General features: G+C 44.8%; 2 protein-coding genes and 2 non-coding genes across 4 annotated transcripts in view; 2 read left to right on the forward strand and 2 right to left on the reverse strand.

Annotated features, from left to right (window-relative positions):
- Positions 1 to 12,545, reverse strand: part of LOC144482285 (uncharacterized) — an 872,976-nt gene that overhangs the window by 468,346 nt on the left and 392,085 nt on the right. The gene's annotated exons all lie outside the window — the stretch shown is intronic.
- LOC144482277 (uncharacterized) overlaps positions 1 to 12,545 on the forward strand; it is a 411,284-nt gene that overhangs the window by 52,882 nt on the left and 345,857 nt on the right. The window lies entirely within an intron of this gene.
- On the forward strand, positions 3,146 to 3,228 carry trnal-cag (transfer RNA leucine (anticodon CAG)). Its single transcript has one exon. It is a non-coding gene; the product is annotated as a tRNA-Leu (tRNA).
- Positions 5,111 to 5,201, reverse strand: trnar-ucu (transfer RNA arginine (anticodon UCU)). Its single transcript is given in 2 exon segments — positions 5,111 to 5,146; positions 5,165 to 5,201. It is a non-coding gene; the product is annotated as a tRNA-Arg (tRNA).

Below are 12,545 nucleotides of genomic sequence, written 5' to 3' on the forward strand. Positions count from 1 at the left end.
TGAAGGTGACGCCACAGGTGGAGAAGGTAGTGAATAAGGCATATGGCATGCTTGCCTTGATAGGACGGGGCATAGAGTATAAAAGTTGGGGTCTGATGTTGCAGTTGTATAGAACGTTGGTTCGGCCGCATTTGGAATACTGCACCCAGTTCTGGTCGCCACACTACCAGAAGGACGTAGGGGCTTTAGAGAGAGTGCAGAGGAGGTTTACCAGGATGTTGCCTGGTATGGAAGGGCTTAGTTATGAGGAAAGATTGGGTACACTGGGGTTGCTCTCACTGGAAAGACGGAGGATGAGGGGTGACCTCATAGAGGTGTATAAAATTATGAAAGGCATAGATAGGGTGAACGGTGGGAAGCTTTTTCCCAGGTCGGTGGTGACGTTCACGAGGGGTCATAGGTTCAAGGTGAGGGGGGGAGGGGGGAGGTTTAACACGGATATCAGAAGGACGTATTTTACACAGAGGGTGGTGGGGGCCTGGAATGCCCTGCCGGGCAAGATGGTGGAGGCAGACACGCTGGGAACGTTAAAGACTTATCTAGATAGTCACATGAACGGAGTGGGAATGGGGGGATACAAAAGAATGGTCTAGTTGGGACCAGGGAGTGGCGCGGGCGTGGAGGGCGGAAGGGCTTGTTCCTGTGCTGTATTGTTCTTTGTTCTTTGTTCTAGGTGTGTGAATGTGATCCTTTTAGTGATGGTATTAGAAAATTGCAGGTTTGGGTCCTGTCGCGGTCGCTTTATGCACAACGCTGATGCAGCTCTGTGGGACCCGTGTTCTACCCCGTCAACAGAAATCCGCTTGTTCTTCCAAACTTTGCAGGGCTCTTTCTCAGAATGCATTTCCTTGTTATTTTGTCCGTTAAATTCTCAGTCATGTCATGATCGACAGCTCCCAACAAGTCCCAACAATATTTGTTTGATCAGGACAAATGACTGATGATCCTGAGTAGAACAAAATCTTTGTATCAATCGGTTGATTGAAATTCTGTGGAGGGAATTCTAATCTCTTCAGGAAGAGGATTAATAATGAGCTGAATGAACTGTTTGTGTTTACAGGGATGAAAGGTCATGTCACTGGGCAGTAATCCAGAGGCCCGCACTAACCTTTGGGGACACTGAGTAAATCCCATCACGGCAGCTGGTGGCCTTCAAATTCACTGATTTAATACATAGATACATGGAGAGAAAACAGAAACAAGATTTGTCCTTTCGGACGAAATTAGCCTGGAATTGTAAGCTAGCTTCAGTAACGGCGACCTTGAAATTCCCACAGTTTTGCCAAAGAAATCATCTTCATAGAACAACAGAGAACATTTCACACAATAGGAAACACCTTTACAAATCAGAGAAAAAATCTGTTCAAGACAGATCATATTTATAAAACCAAATTGTCTCCATATTGGCCACTTTTTGAGGGTGGACTGATGAATCGTTTAGCGGTTCACAGAACAAAATTGAAGTGTGGACACAGATTTCGAGAGAGGCTTGAGGGGTGAATATTCCAGCCCCATTACATATTACCATATTTCTAAAGCAATTAGAAACTCCAGCTGATAATCGATTTAAATCAACTGTGGGCAGGTGTTTGCCACCATGAACACATGGTTTCAGAATCTCCAAAGGAGACACCAACTTCAATAACGGTACCCGTGGCAGATTTTGTCTTTCCAGAATCGGCAGGTTAGCCATGAATATTAGCGCCGCCTGAGCTGGATTGGCCATGCTAAATTGGTCCTTAGTGTCAGGGGGATTAGCACGGTAAATATGTCGGGTTACGGGAATACTGCCTGGGTGGGATTGACTTCCGTGCAGGTGCGGTGGGACGAATGTCCTCCTTCTGCTAAATCATCACCAGTAATCTGTCCCTGTTGAGATGTGGCACAGCGCATGATCATTTGGGACTATGGTGACTTTACCTTTATATCTGTGTCATATTCAGACTTCTCTTGCACTATCTGTTGCTGTATGAGGATTGGGATCTTTCTGATTCTGTCTGTGGAATTGTGTGTGCGCAAGAGATTTTTTCCTGACAGTCAGCTCCCAGAACTGTAAATTAGTTTGGAATTAATTATGTATTTGCAATGTTTGGGATTGTAAAGGAGTTGTGTATCTCCACATTTTAAATCTCCGATTTATTTTTTTCAGTGTCGCTGACTGGGCCAGTAGGTTTTTTTTATTCATTCATGGGACATGGGCACACTGGCTGGCCAGCATTTATTGCCCACTACTAGTTGCCCGAGCGCAGTTGTGAGTCAACCACATTGTTGTGGCTCTGGAGAGGCATGCAGGCCAGACCGGGTAAGGACGGCAGATTTCGTTCCCTAAAGGACATTACTGAACCAGTTGGGTTTCCTGATGGAATTCTTGGTGCAATTTGAATTCAGTAAAACGTATCTGGAATTAAGAATCTACTGATGACCATGAAAGCATTGCCGATTTTTCCAAGCAGGTGGAGGGTGGGGTGAGGTTTAGAGCAGAAGACCATAAGACATAGGAGCAGAATTAGGCCACGAGGCCCATCGAGTCTGCTCCGTCATTCAATCATGGCTGACATTTTTCTCATCCCCATTCTCCTGCCTTTTCCCCATAATCCCTGATCCCCTTATTAATCAAGAAGGCAATGCGGCAGGATGCTGATTGTGAAAACAGCCGATTTTAAAGCAGGTGTGTCGGAAAGTGAAGAGTGAACTTGTCTGTGAGAAGATCACAGAAAAGCTGGATCTGGAGCTGCGTCCAAGAGACAAGTTTTGGGTTGTCACTAAATGAACTCCTTTAATGAGAGCACAAAATCAGAAACAGGAAATGCTGGAAATATTCAGCAGCTGCGAAAGCAGCTGTGAAGAGATATTCCTGTCGCCAGGATGTAACTCTCCAATTGGATACTTCACTTTGCTCACATCTGACACTCTCAACAGCTTCGTGTGAGGAACAGGTAGGACGGGAATTGGGTCTTTGTTGATTTGAGCAAACAGAGCAATGCAGCAATGAGAAGCTCCTCACGCCCCGGCGGCTTGGCGAAGGATGGTGCTCAGATACAGGCCTCTGGCTGGGGTTCAAAAATGGGAAAACCCATCGAGTTCTCAATGTAATGACAACAAAGATGACATTCAAATCAATTTTTGCAGAGACTGCAGAGAGGAAGTCAGGATGGCCGAGCGGTCTAAGGCGCTGCGTTCAGGTCGCAGTCTCTGCTGGAGGCGTGGGTTCAAATCCCACTCCTGACAGGGATTTTTAGTTGCTGCGCCAGACATCAGCCAAACTCGCGAAATCTCTCATCTGGAAGCACAAGGGCAGCAGATGCACAGAAACAACGACCACTCGGTCCACTCAGAGGGACACACCATCCTGACTTGGAAATAAATCGCCGTTTCTGTGGCTGGCTGACAATCCTGGAACTCCGTCCTGAAAAGCAGTGTATCTGCACATACACTGCAAGGGCTCAAGGATGAATTCACTGCCAAATTCTCGAAGATAATTAATTTTGGACAATTAGTACTTCCCGTGCCAGCGAAACACATATCCCGTGTAAATGAAGTTCTGAAGAAATCGCCTCGTGTCACAGGAGGATCTCATCTGCCTTCAGAGCAGAAAACTGTGTGTGAGTCACATCCTGAACACGGCTACTTTCATACCAGATGTGTGTCTGAAAACTGTAAATGGAAACAACTCACGGTAAATCACTCAATGTTTAACGGAAGAGTTTCACTAAGTGTTGTGTGCGATTCCCTCTGATGTGTTTGTACAATGTCGGGGAAAGGCGGATTTGGAAGGTTTATAGGGAAATCGGTGCATTCTCGATGGGCCACTGTGGGATTCAATTGGTTTTCTTTCATGAATCTATCCAAAATCCTGTAACATCTTTGGAGAGAGAAACGATCGTTCCCGTGAAAGGTCAGTATCTGAAATGTGAGCTATCTCTATTTTCAAAGAATCTACCCCATCTGAATCTTATTTCCAGCATTTCACTGTACCTCTGGCTGCCGCCAGACTCTGTGGCTGAGTTGGTGAAAGTAACTGCCCAGTAAATAGAAGTTCCTGGGTTCAAATGAGCAGAGCCCTAATCCCTGACAATTACTCGAGACGTAATATCCCTTCCCTTCAAGTTAATATAGTCTTTCCCACTTCAGTACATAATCTACAGAGATAAAGAACATGTGTCGAGACTCTGTACAAATATCTCCACTATTTGTTTACATGAAACAGCTATTTACATCATCTTGCGGGAACCTATTAAATCTGCAACAAATTCACTGCTGTAAATGCTGCAAACACAGCTTTCCCCTGTTTATCAGGGAATTTCCAACAGTCAAATGGCCTCAGGATCATAGAATCGCGGCAGTGCTGAAGGTGACCATTCTGCCCATCGAGTCTGTACCGACTCTCAGACAGAGCATCGCACACAGGACCTATCCCTGCGGCGCCACGCATCCAACCCGCTGATCTACCTTCACTGCACTTACTGGGGCACCTCAGGGCAATCTAGCATGGCCAATTCACCCAACCTGCCAATCCTTGGACTGTGAGTAAACCAGAGCACCTGGTGTCCTGAGATAACTTGCCTGGGTGTCTGCATCTTGAGCAATACTATAGAAGTTTGACACAATCCAGGACAAATTCATTCGCTTCCCATTCACTCCGTGCACCACGGACACACAACGGCAGCAATGTGCACCATCTACAAGATGCACTGCAGCAACTCAGCAAGGCTCCTTTGACAGCACCTTCCAAACCCACGACCACTACAGCCGAGAAGGACAAGCGCAGCAGACACATCAGAATAACACCAGCTCTTTGAAGGACACTATTATTTATTTACTGTTTCTATTTATTTATAAATTGTTTGTGTATGTGTGTGTGTGTGTGTTCCTTAATCCTCTTTATGTTTCGCTTAGTGTGAAAAAACGATGTTACTATTACTAAGCGAACCCTGTGTCAAAGTTTAAGAAAGACCCCGGGGTTTGCCATTTATTCTCGAGTCAGTGGTTTCCATGGGAGCCGAATAAACAGGAACAACATGGAGAGATGACAGAGCAGGAAATGTTGGTGCGGAAGCTGAATCACATCAATGAAGCAGCAAACTGTTTGTAACTAATCTGATCCAAAATCCGACTCTGGTGGGACTCGAACCCACAACCTTTGAATGGCTAACTTGCCATCATTTAGAAGTCCAACGCGCTATCCATTGCGTCACAGAGCCGCGTACCGCCAGCTTACTTTGCAGGTCCATATATGGATTATTGACAATGTACAAACTATTGGTCAGTTCAACGATATCGCAGTTAAACCGTTGAGAACAGTTAAGAGGAATTTCATTGAGTACACGTCGTATTGGGACAGCTTATGTCTGCTAAAGGACATACCTTTGTGCAAATACACACCTTTGTGTCCCAGGTACAGGAAATCGTTCCAGAATGATCCCTCCTCCCCCCCCCCCCCCCCCCCACCCCGTCTTCCTCATTCTCCTGTACAGCTTGGAGACTAATCTCACAGGCTTGACAGTGGGGAGACACATTCTACTCTATCTGTCACAGGACTGATCAGAACCTGTTCCCTGTTCCAGTAAAACAGCTGCACAGAACACAACGCAAAGCTGGAAGCTGGAAATCTGAAACAAATACAGAAAATGCTGGAAATGCTCAGCGGATGAGGCAAAACTTTTGATTAATGGAGATTTCTGTTAAACAAGCTCCTGAAGCGCAGCACAGCTGCACAGTTTAAAGTTTCCTTCCATCCACAATGGTCCATTCTATGGTTTTGAACAATTCAAATTGATAATCTGCATTGTTATTCTCGTCACCACAACAAGAAAACCACTTCAGGCATTGATGTCACCCTTGGATTTGAAATTTGTAAATTCATTCTCTATCTTTTTAAAGCTACTATTGAAACATTATCCATCACCCGCTCAGTTCTTTGTGAATGAGAAGGAGAATTGAAGATATATTTGGATAACTTTCCTTTGACCAAATTTGTGCAGAAGCATTAAGGCGGGAATCACACACAGCACTTCATTAAACTCACACGCTAAACATTGAAAGGTGAGAGTGTTTAATCAAGGGATGGTTCTATTTATTCATCTATTATTAATGGAGAATAGAAAAGTTGGAACAGTCTGCAATCTGGGCAATATAACTGAGCAAAGTGAAACACAATGCGGACTGGGCAGGATACGCCTACCATGGGCAATGCACAAAATGGAGGTGCAGTGTTGACTGAGTTGTGAGACGGAGCAGGGAGGCATTGCCGGGTGAAGCTATATCGGAAAATGGGAGTGCCACATGTTTACTAATCACTGCCCAATTAGAAGGGGCAATGCAGACTTCAGGCTGGATATTCAATGGGTTCTGAGATTGGTGAATAGATTGGAATCTTAGCATGGTAAAGGTGCAATAGGGATGAGATAGGATGAAGGTGTACCCTTATTTTACATCGCCTCTCCTCGATCTTCGGACCAAAATATGTCACTTCACAATTCCTGACATTAATTAAATTGCATCTGTCACGTGTCTGCCCATTCCACCAGCCTGTCCATATCTCCTTGAAGATTATCAATATCCTCCTCACTAAAGTTCATAATATTTTCAAGTCTTGCATCCTTGGCAAATTTTGAGACTGAAACCTGTACCCCCAGATATAGTAAGAAGTTTAACAACACCAGGTTAAAGTCCAACAGGTTTATTTGGTAGCAAAAGCCACACTAGCTTTCGGAGCTCCAAGCCCCTTCTTCAGGTGAGTGGGAAGGGGCAATGCAGAAGGGGCAATGCAGGGGCAATGCAGAAGGGGCAATGCAATATTCCCACTCACCTGAAGAAGGGGCTTGGAGCTCCGAAAGCTTGTGTGGCTTTTGCTACCAAATAAACCTGTTGGACTTTAACCTGGTGTTGTTAAACGTCTTACTGTGTTTACCCCAGTCCAACGCCGGCATCTCCACATCATGACCCCCAGATATAGGTCAGTCATGCATATCAAGAAAAGCATGTTTCTCTCGACATACCATCCCCAATCAGAAATAGGTACAACTTTGTGTACTATATGCTTTGATAGGTTTGTACTAATAATTTAACTGTTGCATAATGAAATTCTAACTATGCTAAACAACAATGATTCAAAATGCCATTTGGTTCAAAATAAAATGCCACTTTATATTTTCAGTTTAAAAAAACATAGTTTTGCTAAATTAGCGGGATTCAAATGATGAATACAGCGGAAAGCAGCGTAGTGGTAGATTTGGAAATTATATGGCAAGCACATGCAATATTTCGAAATTCCTCCGTCCCAGGCTCAATATAATGTGAACAATTCTTGCCTATTGTATCCCTCTCATGTCAAAACTTCAGTCTGAAGTTTAACAACACCAGGTTAAAGTCCAACAGGTTTATTTGGTAGCAAAAGCACTTCAGCAGTCACGGGCATTCGGCCTCTGATATTCGGGTAAGCGTTCTCCAAAGCGGCCTTCGCGACACACGACGGCGCAGAGTCGCTGAGCAGAAACTGATAGCCAAGTTCCACACACACGAGGACGGCCTCAACCGGGATATTGGGTTAATGTCACACTATCTGTAAACCCCACAGAGTTTCACTGGCTGTCTTGTCTGGAGACAATACACATCTTTTTAGCCTGTCTTGATGCTCTCTCCACTCACATTGTTTTGTTTCTTAAAGACTTGATTATTTGTAAGTATTCGCATTCCAAAATTATTCATGTAAATTGAGTCTGTGTCTTTATACGCTCTGTTTGTGAACAGAATTCCCACTCACCTGAAGAAGGGGCTTGCAACTCCGAAAGCTTGTGTGGCTTTTGCTACCAAATAAACCTGTTGGACTTTAACCTGGTGTTGTTAAACTTCTTAACCTGGTGTTGTTAAACTTCTTACTGTGTTTACCCCAGTCCAACGCCGGCATCTCCACATCAAAACTTCAGTCTACCAGAGTGTGCTGCCATCTGCTGGCCGCAATACAGAACCGCAGCAGAGCAGAAGAAATTCACATTAAAGGTCGGTGTTGCAGAGACAGAACAATCAGGAATTGATCATCGAGTCATAGAGGTTTGCAGCATGCAAAAAAGCCCTTCGGCCCAACGTGTCTATGCCGCCCCCTTTTTAACCACTAAGTTAGTCTCACTTGCCTCTATTTGGCCCATATCCCTTTTACCCATGAAACTGTCTAAATGCTGTTTAAAAGACAAAATTGTACCCGCCTCTCCTACTGCCTGTGGCAGCTTGTTCCAAACACTCAGCACCCTCTGTGTGAATCAAATGCCCCTCTGGACACTTTTGTCTCTCTCCCCTCTCAGTTTAAACGTATACCCTCTCGTTTTAGACTCCCCTACCTCTGGGAAAAGGTATTGACTATCTCGCTGATCTATGGCCCTCATTATTTTACAGACCTCAAAAAGGTCACCCCTCAGCCTCCTACGTTCCAGGGAAAAAAGTCCCAGTCTACCCAGCCTCTCCTTATAATTCAAATCTTCAATTCCCAGTAGCATCCTATCAAGTCTTTTCTGCACACTTTCAAGTTTAACAATATCCTTTTTATAATAGGGTAACCAGGACTGTACACATTATTCCAAGTGTGGCCTTACCAATGTCTTGTACAACCTCAACATGGCATCCTAACTCCTGTATTCAAAGTTCTGACCAATGAAACCGAGCATGTCGAATGCCTTCTGTCCACCTGTGACTCTAATTCCAAGGAGCTATGAACATGTACCCCTAGATCTCTTTGTTCTATAACTTCTCCCCAACGCCCTACTATTAATTGAGTAAGTCCTGCCCTGGTTCGATCTACCAAAATGCATTACCTCGCATTTATCTAAATTGAACCCCATCTGCCATTCGTCAGCCCACTGGACCAATTGATCAAGATCCTAGATAATTTTCTTCACTGTCCTCTATACTGATTGGATATCAGCATTAAATCCCACAGAGAATTCAATATTAATGGACTTTCCCATTATTCCGTAATCTGGAACTTGTTCCTGTCTGGAGCAGTTGAGTCGATTAGCATTGTATTTAAGGGAACTCTGGATAATCAGACGATGGAGAATGAATTGTCATGGAGATGTTCATGTGGAATCATGTACTAATTAGACCAAAAGGCCTGGTTTCAATCAGTTATCTTCCAGGTAGAATGAGTACAGATTTGGAAAGTGTCTCAGACACAATTACATTTATAATGAATATAGAAACATAGAAGAAACATAGAAAAACGACAGCACAAAACAGGCCCTTAGGCCCCACAAGTTGTGCCGAACATATCCCTACCTTTTAGGCCTACCTATAACCCTCCATCCTATTAAGTCCCATGTACTCATCCAGGAGTCTCTTAAAAGACCCTACTGAGTTTGCCTCCACCACCACTGACGGCAGCCGATTCCAATCGCCCACCACACTCTGTGTGAAAAACATCCCCCGAACATTTCCCCTGTACCTACCCCCAAGCACCTTAAGATCACACACATGTTGCAGCAGAGACAGACCGATACAGAATGAGTCCAACGCTGATAAATATAGAATCTTAGAATAGATACAACAAAGAGGGAGACCATTCGGCCCTTTTCTGTGTGCTGTTCTGTACAAGAACAACTCATCTCGTCCCTTTCCCAGTCATTGTCTCTTAAACTTGCAAATCCTTTCACTTCAGGGGCTGATCCCATTCCCCTTTGATAACCCTGATTTGATGCTGCCTATACTCTCAGGCAGTGCATTCCAGGTCCTAAACACTCAGCACATTAAAAACATCCTTCTCGCCTCTGCCAATGGGAACAGTATTTTTTCGTCTACCCTCTTTAGACAGCACCGACAAACCCACCACCTCTACCTTCTACATGGGGCACCAGCACCTGGAAACTCCCCTCGAAGCCACCCTCTATCCTGACTTGGAAACACATCACGGCTCCATCAGTGTCGCTGCGGCAAAATCCCTCCCTAACACTGTTGGGCTAACATCACTGTGGGTGTACCTACATCTCTGGGAATGCAGCGGTTCAAGAAAGCAGCTCATCATATCATTCTCAAGGTAAATTAGGGATGGGGAATGAATGCTGGCCTAGCCAGTGACACCAGCTTGCGTAAGTTTAAGCTTTAACATTATTTATTAGTGTCACAAGTAGTCTTACATTCACACTACAATTAAGTTACTGTGAAAATCCCCTAGTCGCCACACTCCGGCACCTGAGGGAGAATTTAGCACCGCTAATGCACCTAACCAACATATCTTTCACATTGTGGGAGGAAATCGGAGCACCCGGAGGAAACCCATGCAGACATGGGGAGAACATGCAGACTCCACACAGAGAGTGACCCAAGCTGGGAATCGAATCCAGGTGCCTGACGAAATAAATAAGACAAATAAAACCTCGCAACCACAACCGGAGACTGACAGATGCAGAACAAATCTCACTCACATACATGGGTTGGATACAATATTTATCCGCCAATCTCACTCACTAACAGAGGGTAACATGCAGTCCAGATTGGGACATACTTATCCAGTGGCAGTTTAACCAGAGTTTTACGCAAGAACATCTTATCACAACATGAACATGTTAACCCGACACCGAATATCAGAGACCAGGAAGAAAATTCCTGCCAAAAATGAAAACGGAGAATATTTTTAAACAGCAGGGAACACGTTTACAGAACAGGGGACATACTAACAGAACTGAGAAAACATTAACACAAGATGGATCATATTTACATAGCCGGAAACATATTTACAACAACACAGAGACATTTTACACAACAGCAGAACAACTCTCAAAATCATAGAATCATAGAATCAGACAGCGCAGAAGAGGCCCTTCGGCCCATCAAGTCTGCACCGACCCATTAGAAAGACCTGAACTCCCACCTAATCCCATCTACCAGCATTTGGGACAGCATAACTTGCTGCAGCTATATAGGGCCTTGTTGAGGACACACCTTGAGTATTGTGTGCAGTTTTGGTTTCCTAGTCTGAGGAAGGACACTCTTGCTATTGAGGGAGTCCAGTAAATGTTCACGAGACTGATTCCTGGAATACCAGGACTGACACATGAAGAGAGACTGGATTGGCTGGGCTTATACTCACTAAAATTTAGAAGAATGAGAGGGGGTCTCATAGAAACATATCAAATCCTGATGGGACTGGAAAGGCTGGGTACAAGAAGATGTTCCCGATGGGTGGCACAGTGGCACAGTGGTGGGTGGCATAGTGGTTAGCACTGCTGCCTCACAGTGCCAGGGACACGGGTTTGATTCCTGGCTTGGGTCTCTCTCTGTGTGGAGTCTGCACGTTCTCCCCATGTCTGTGTGGGTTTCCTCTGGGTGTTCCGGTTTCCTCCCACACTCCAATGATGCACGGGTTAGGTGGATTGGCCATGCTCAGTTCTCCCTTGGTGTCAGCGGGGCTAGCTAGAATAAATGCATGGGGTTCTGGAGATTGGGCCTGGGTGGGATTGTAGTTGGCGCAGACTCAATGGGCCGAATGGGCTCCTTCTGCCCTGTCGGATTCTATAAACTGATATATGTTGGGGAAGTCCAGAACTAGGGGTCACAGTCTAAGAATAAGGGGTAAGCCATTCAGAGTTGAGATGAGGAAGAACTTCTTCACTCAGAGAGTTGTAAAACTGTGTAATTCTCGACCACAGAAAGCTGTTGGGGCTAGTCCATTACATATGTTCAAGAGGGATCTGACTTGGCCCTTGTGGTTAAAGGGATCAAAGGGTATGGAGAGAAAGCGGAGTGAGATACTGAAAGTGCATGATGAGCCATGGTTATATTGAATGGTGAAGCAGGCTTCCAGGGCCAAATGGCATACTCTTGCACCTATTTTCTATGTTTCCATGTTCCTCGTCCTACATTTTCCCGCCTCTCTGTAATTTCTTTGCGAATCTGCTCCTCTGTATCTTTCCCATTTGTTCGTTATTTATCAAATAAACTGGGTATGTATTGTTACCTTCAGCATTCCGTCTTTCAAGCCAAAGAGGTTCTGGCCGTGGATGATCTGGGACAGCCTTCCATTAAAAACACCTGAAATCCCACCTAATCCCATTTACTAGTACTTGGCCCATAGTCTTGAGTGTTATGGCGTGCCAAGTGCTCATTTAAGTAACTTTGAAAGGATGTGAGGCATCCCGTCTCCACCACCCTTACAGGCAGCTCATTCCAGACCGTCACCACTCTATGAATAAAAGAGTTTTTCCTCACATTCCCCCTCAGCCTCCTGCCCCTCACCTTGAACCTATATACCCTCGTGACTGACCCTTCAACTAGGGGGGATAGCTGCTCCTTATCCATTCTGTCCATGCTCCTCATAATCTTGTACACAAAAATGCAGTCAGTGCCGACTCAATGGGCCGAATGGCACTGTAGGAATTGTATGATTCTATGAAACTTGGTCTACTTGACTCAAATCATTGCCCAACACAAAGATCCAGAAACAATCTCCATCATCCTTTGCTTTCAAAAAATCTTCTGTAAAAGAACTCCAGAGCACATTTCAGAAGCCTTTCACCCACATTGCTCTCTATTTCGTTTGAAATCTCCTGCCCCTCACCCTG

Source organism: Mustelus asterias, unplaced genomic scaffold (assembly GCF_964213995.1).
Source record: "Mustelus asterias unplaced genomic scaffold, sMusAst1.hap1.1 HAP1_SCAFFOLD_35, whole genome shotgun sequence".
Classification (NCBI taxonomy): Eukaryota; Metazoa; Chordata; class Chondrichthyes; order Carcharhiniformes; family Triakidae; genus Mustelus; species Mustelus asterias.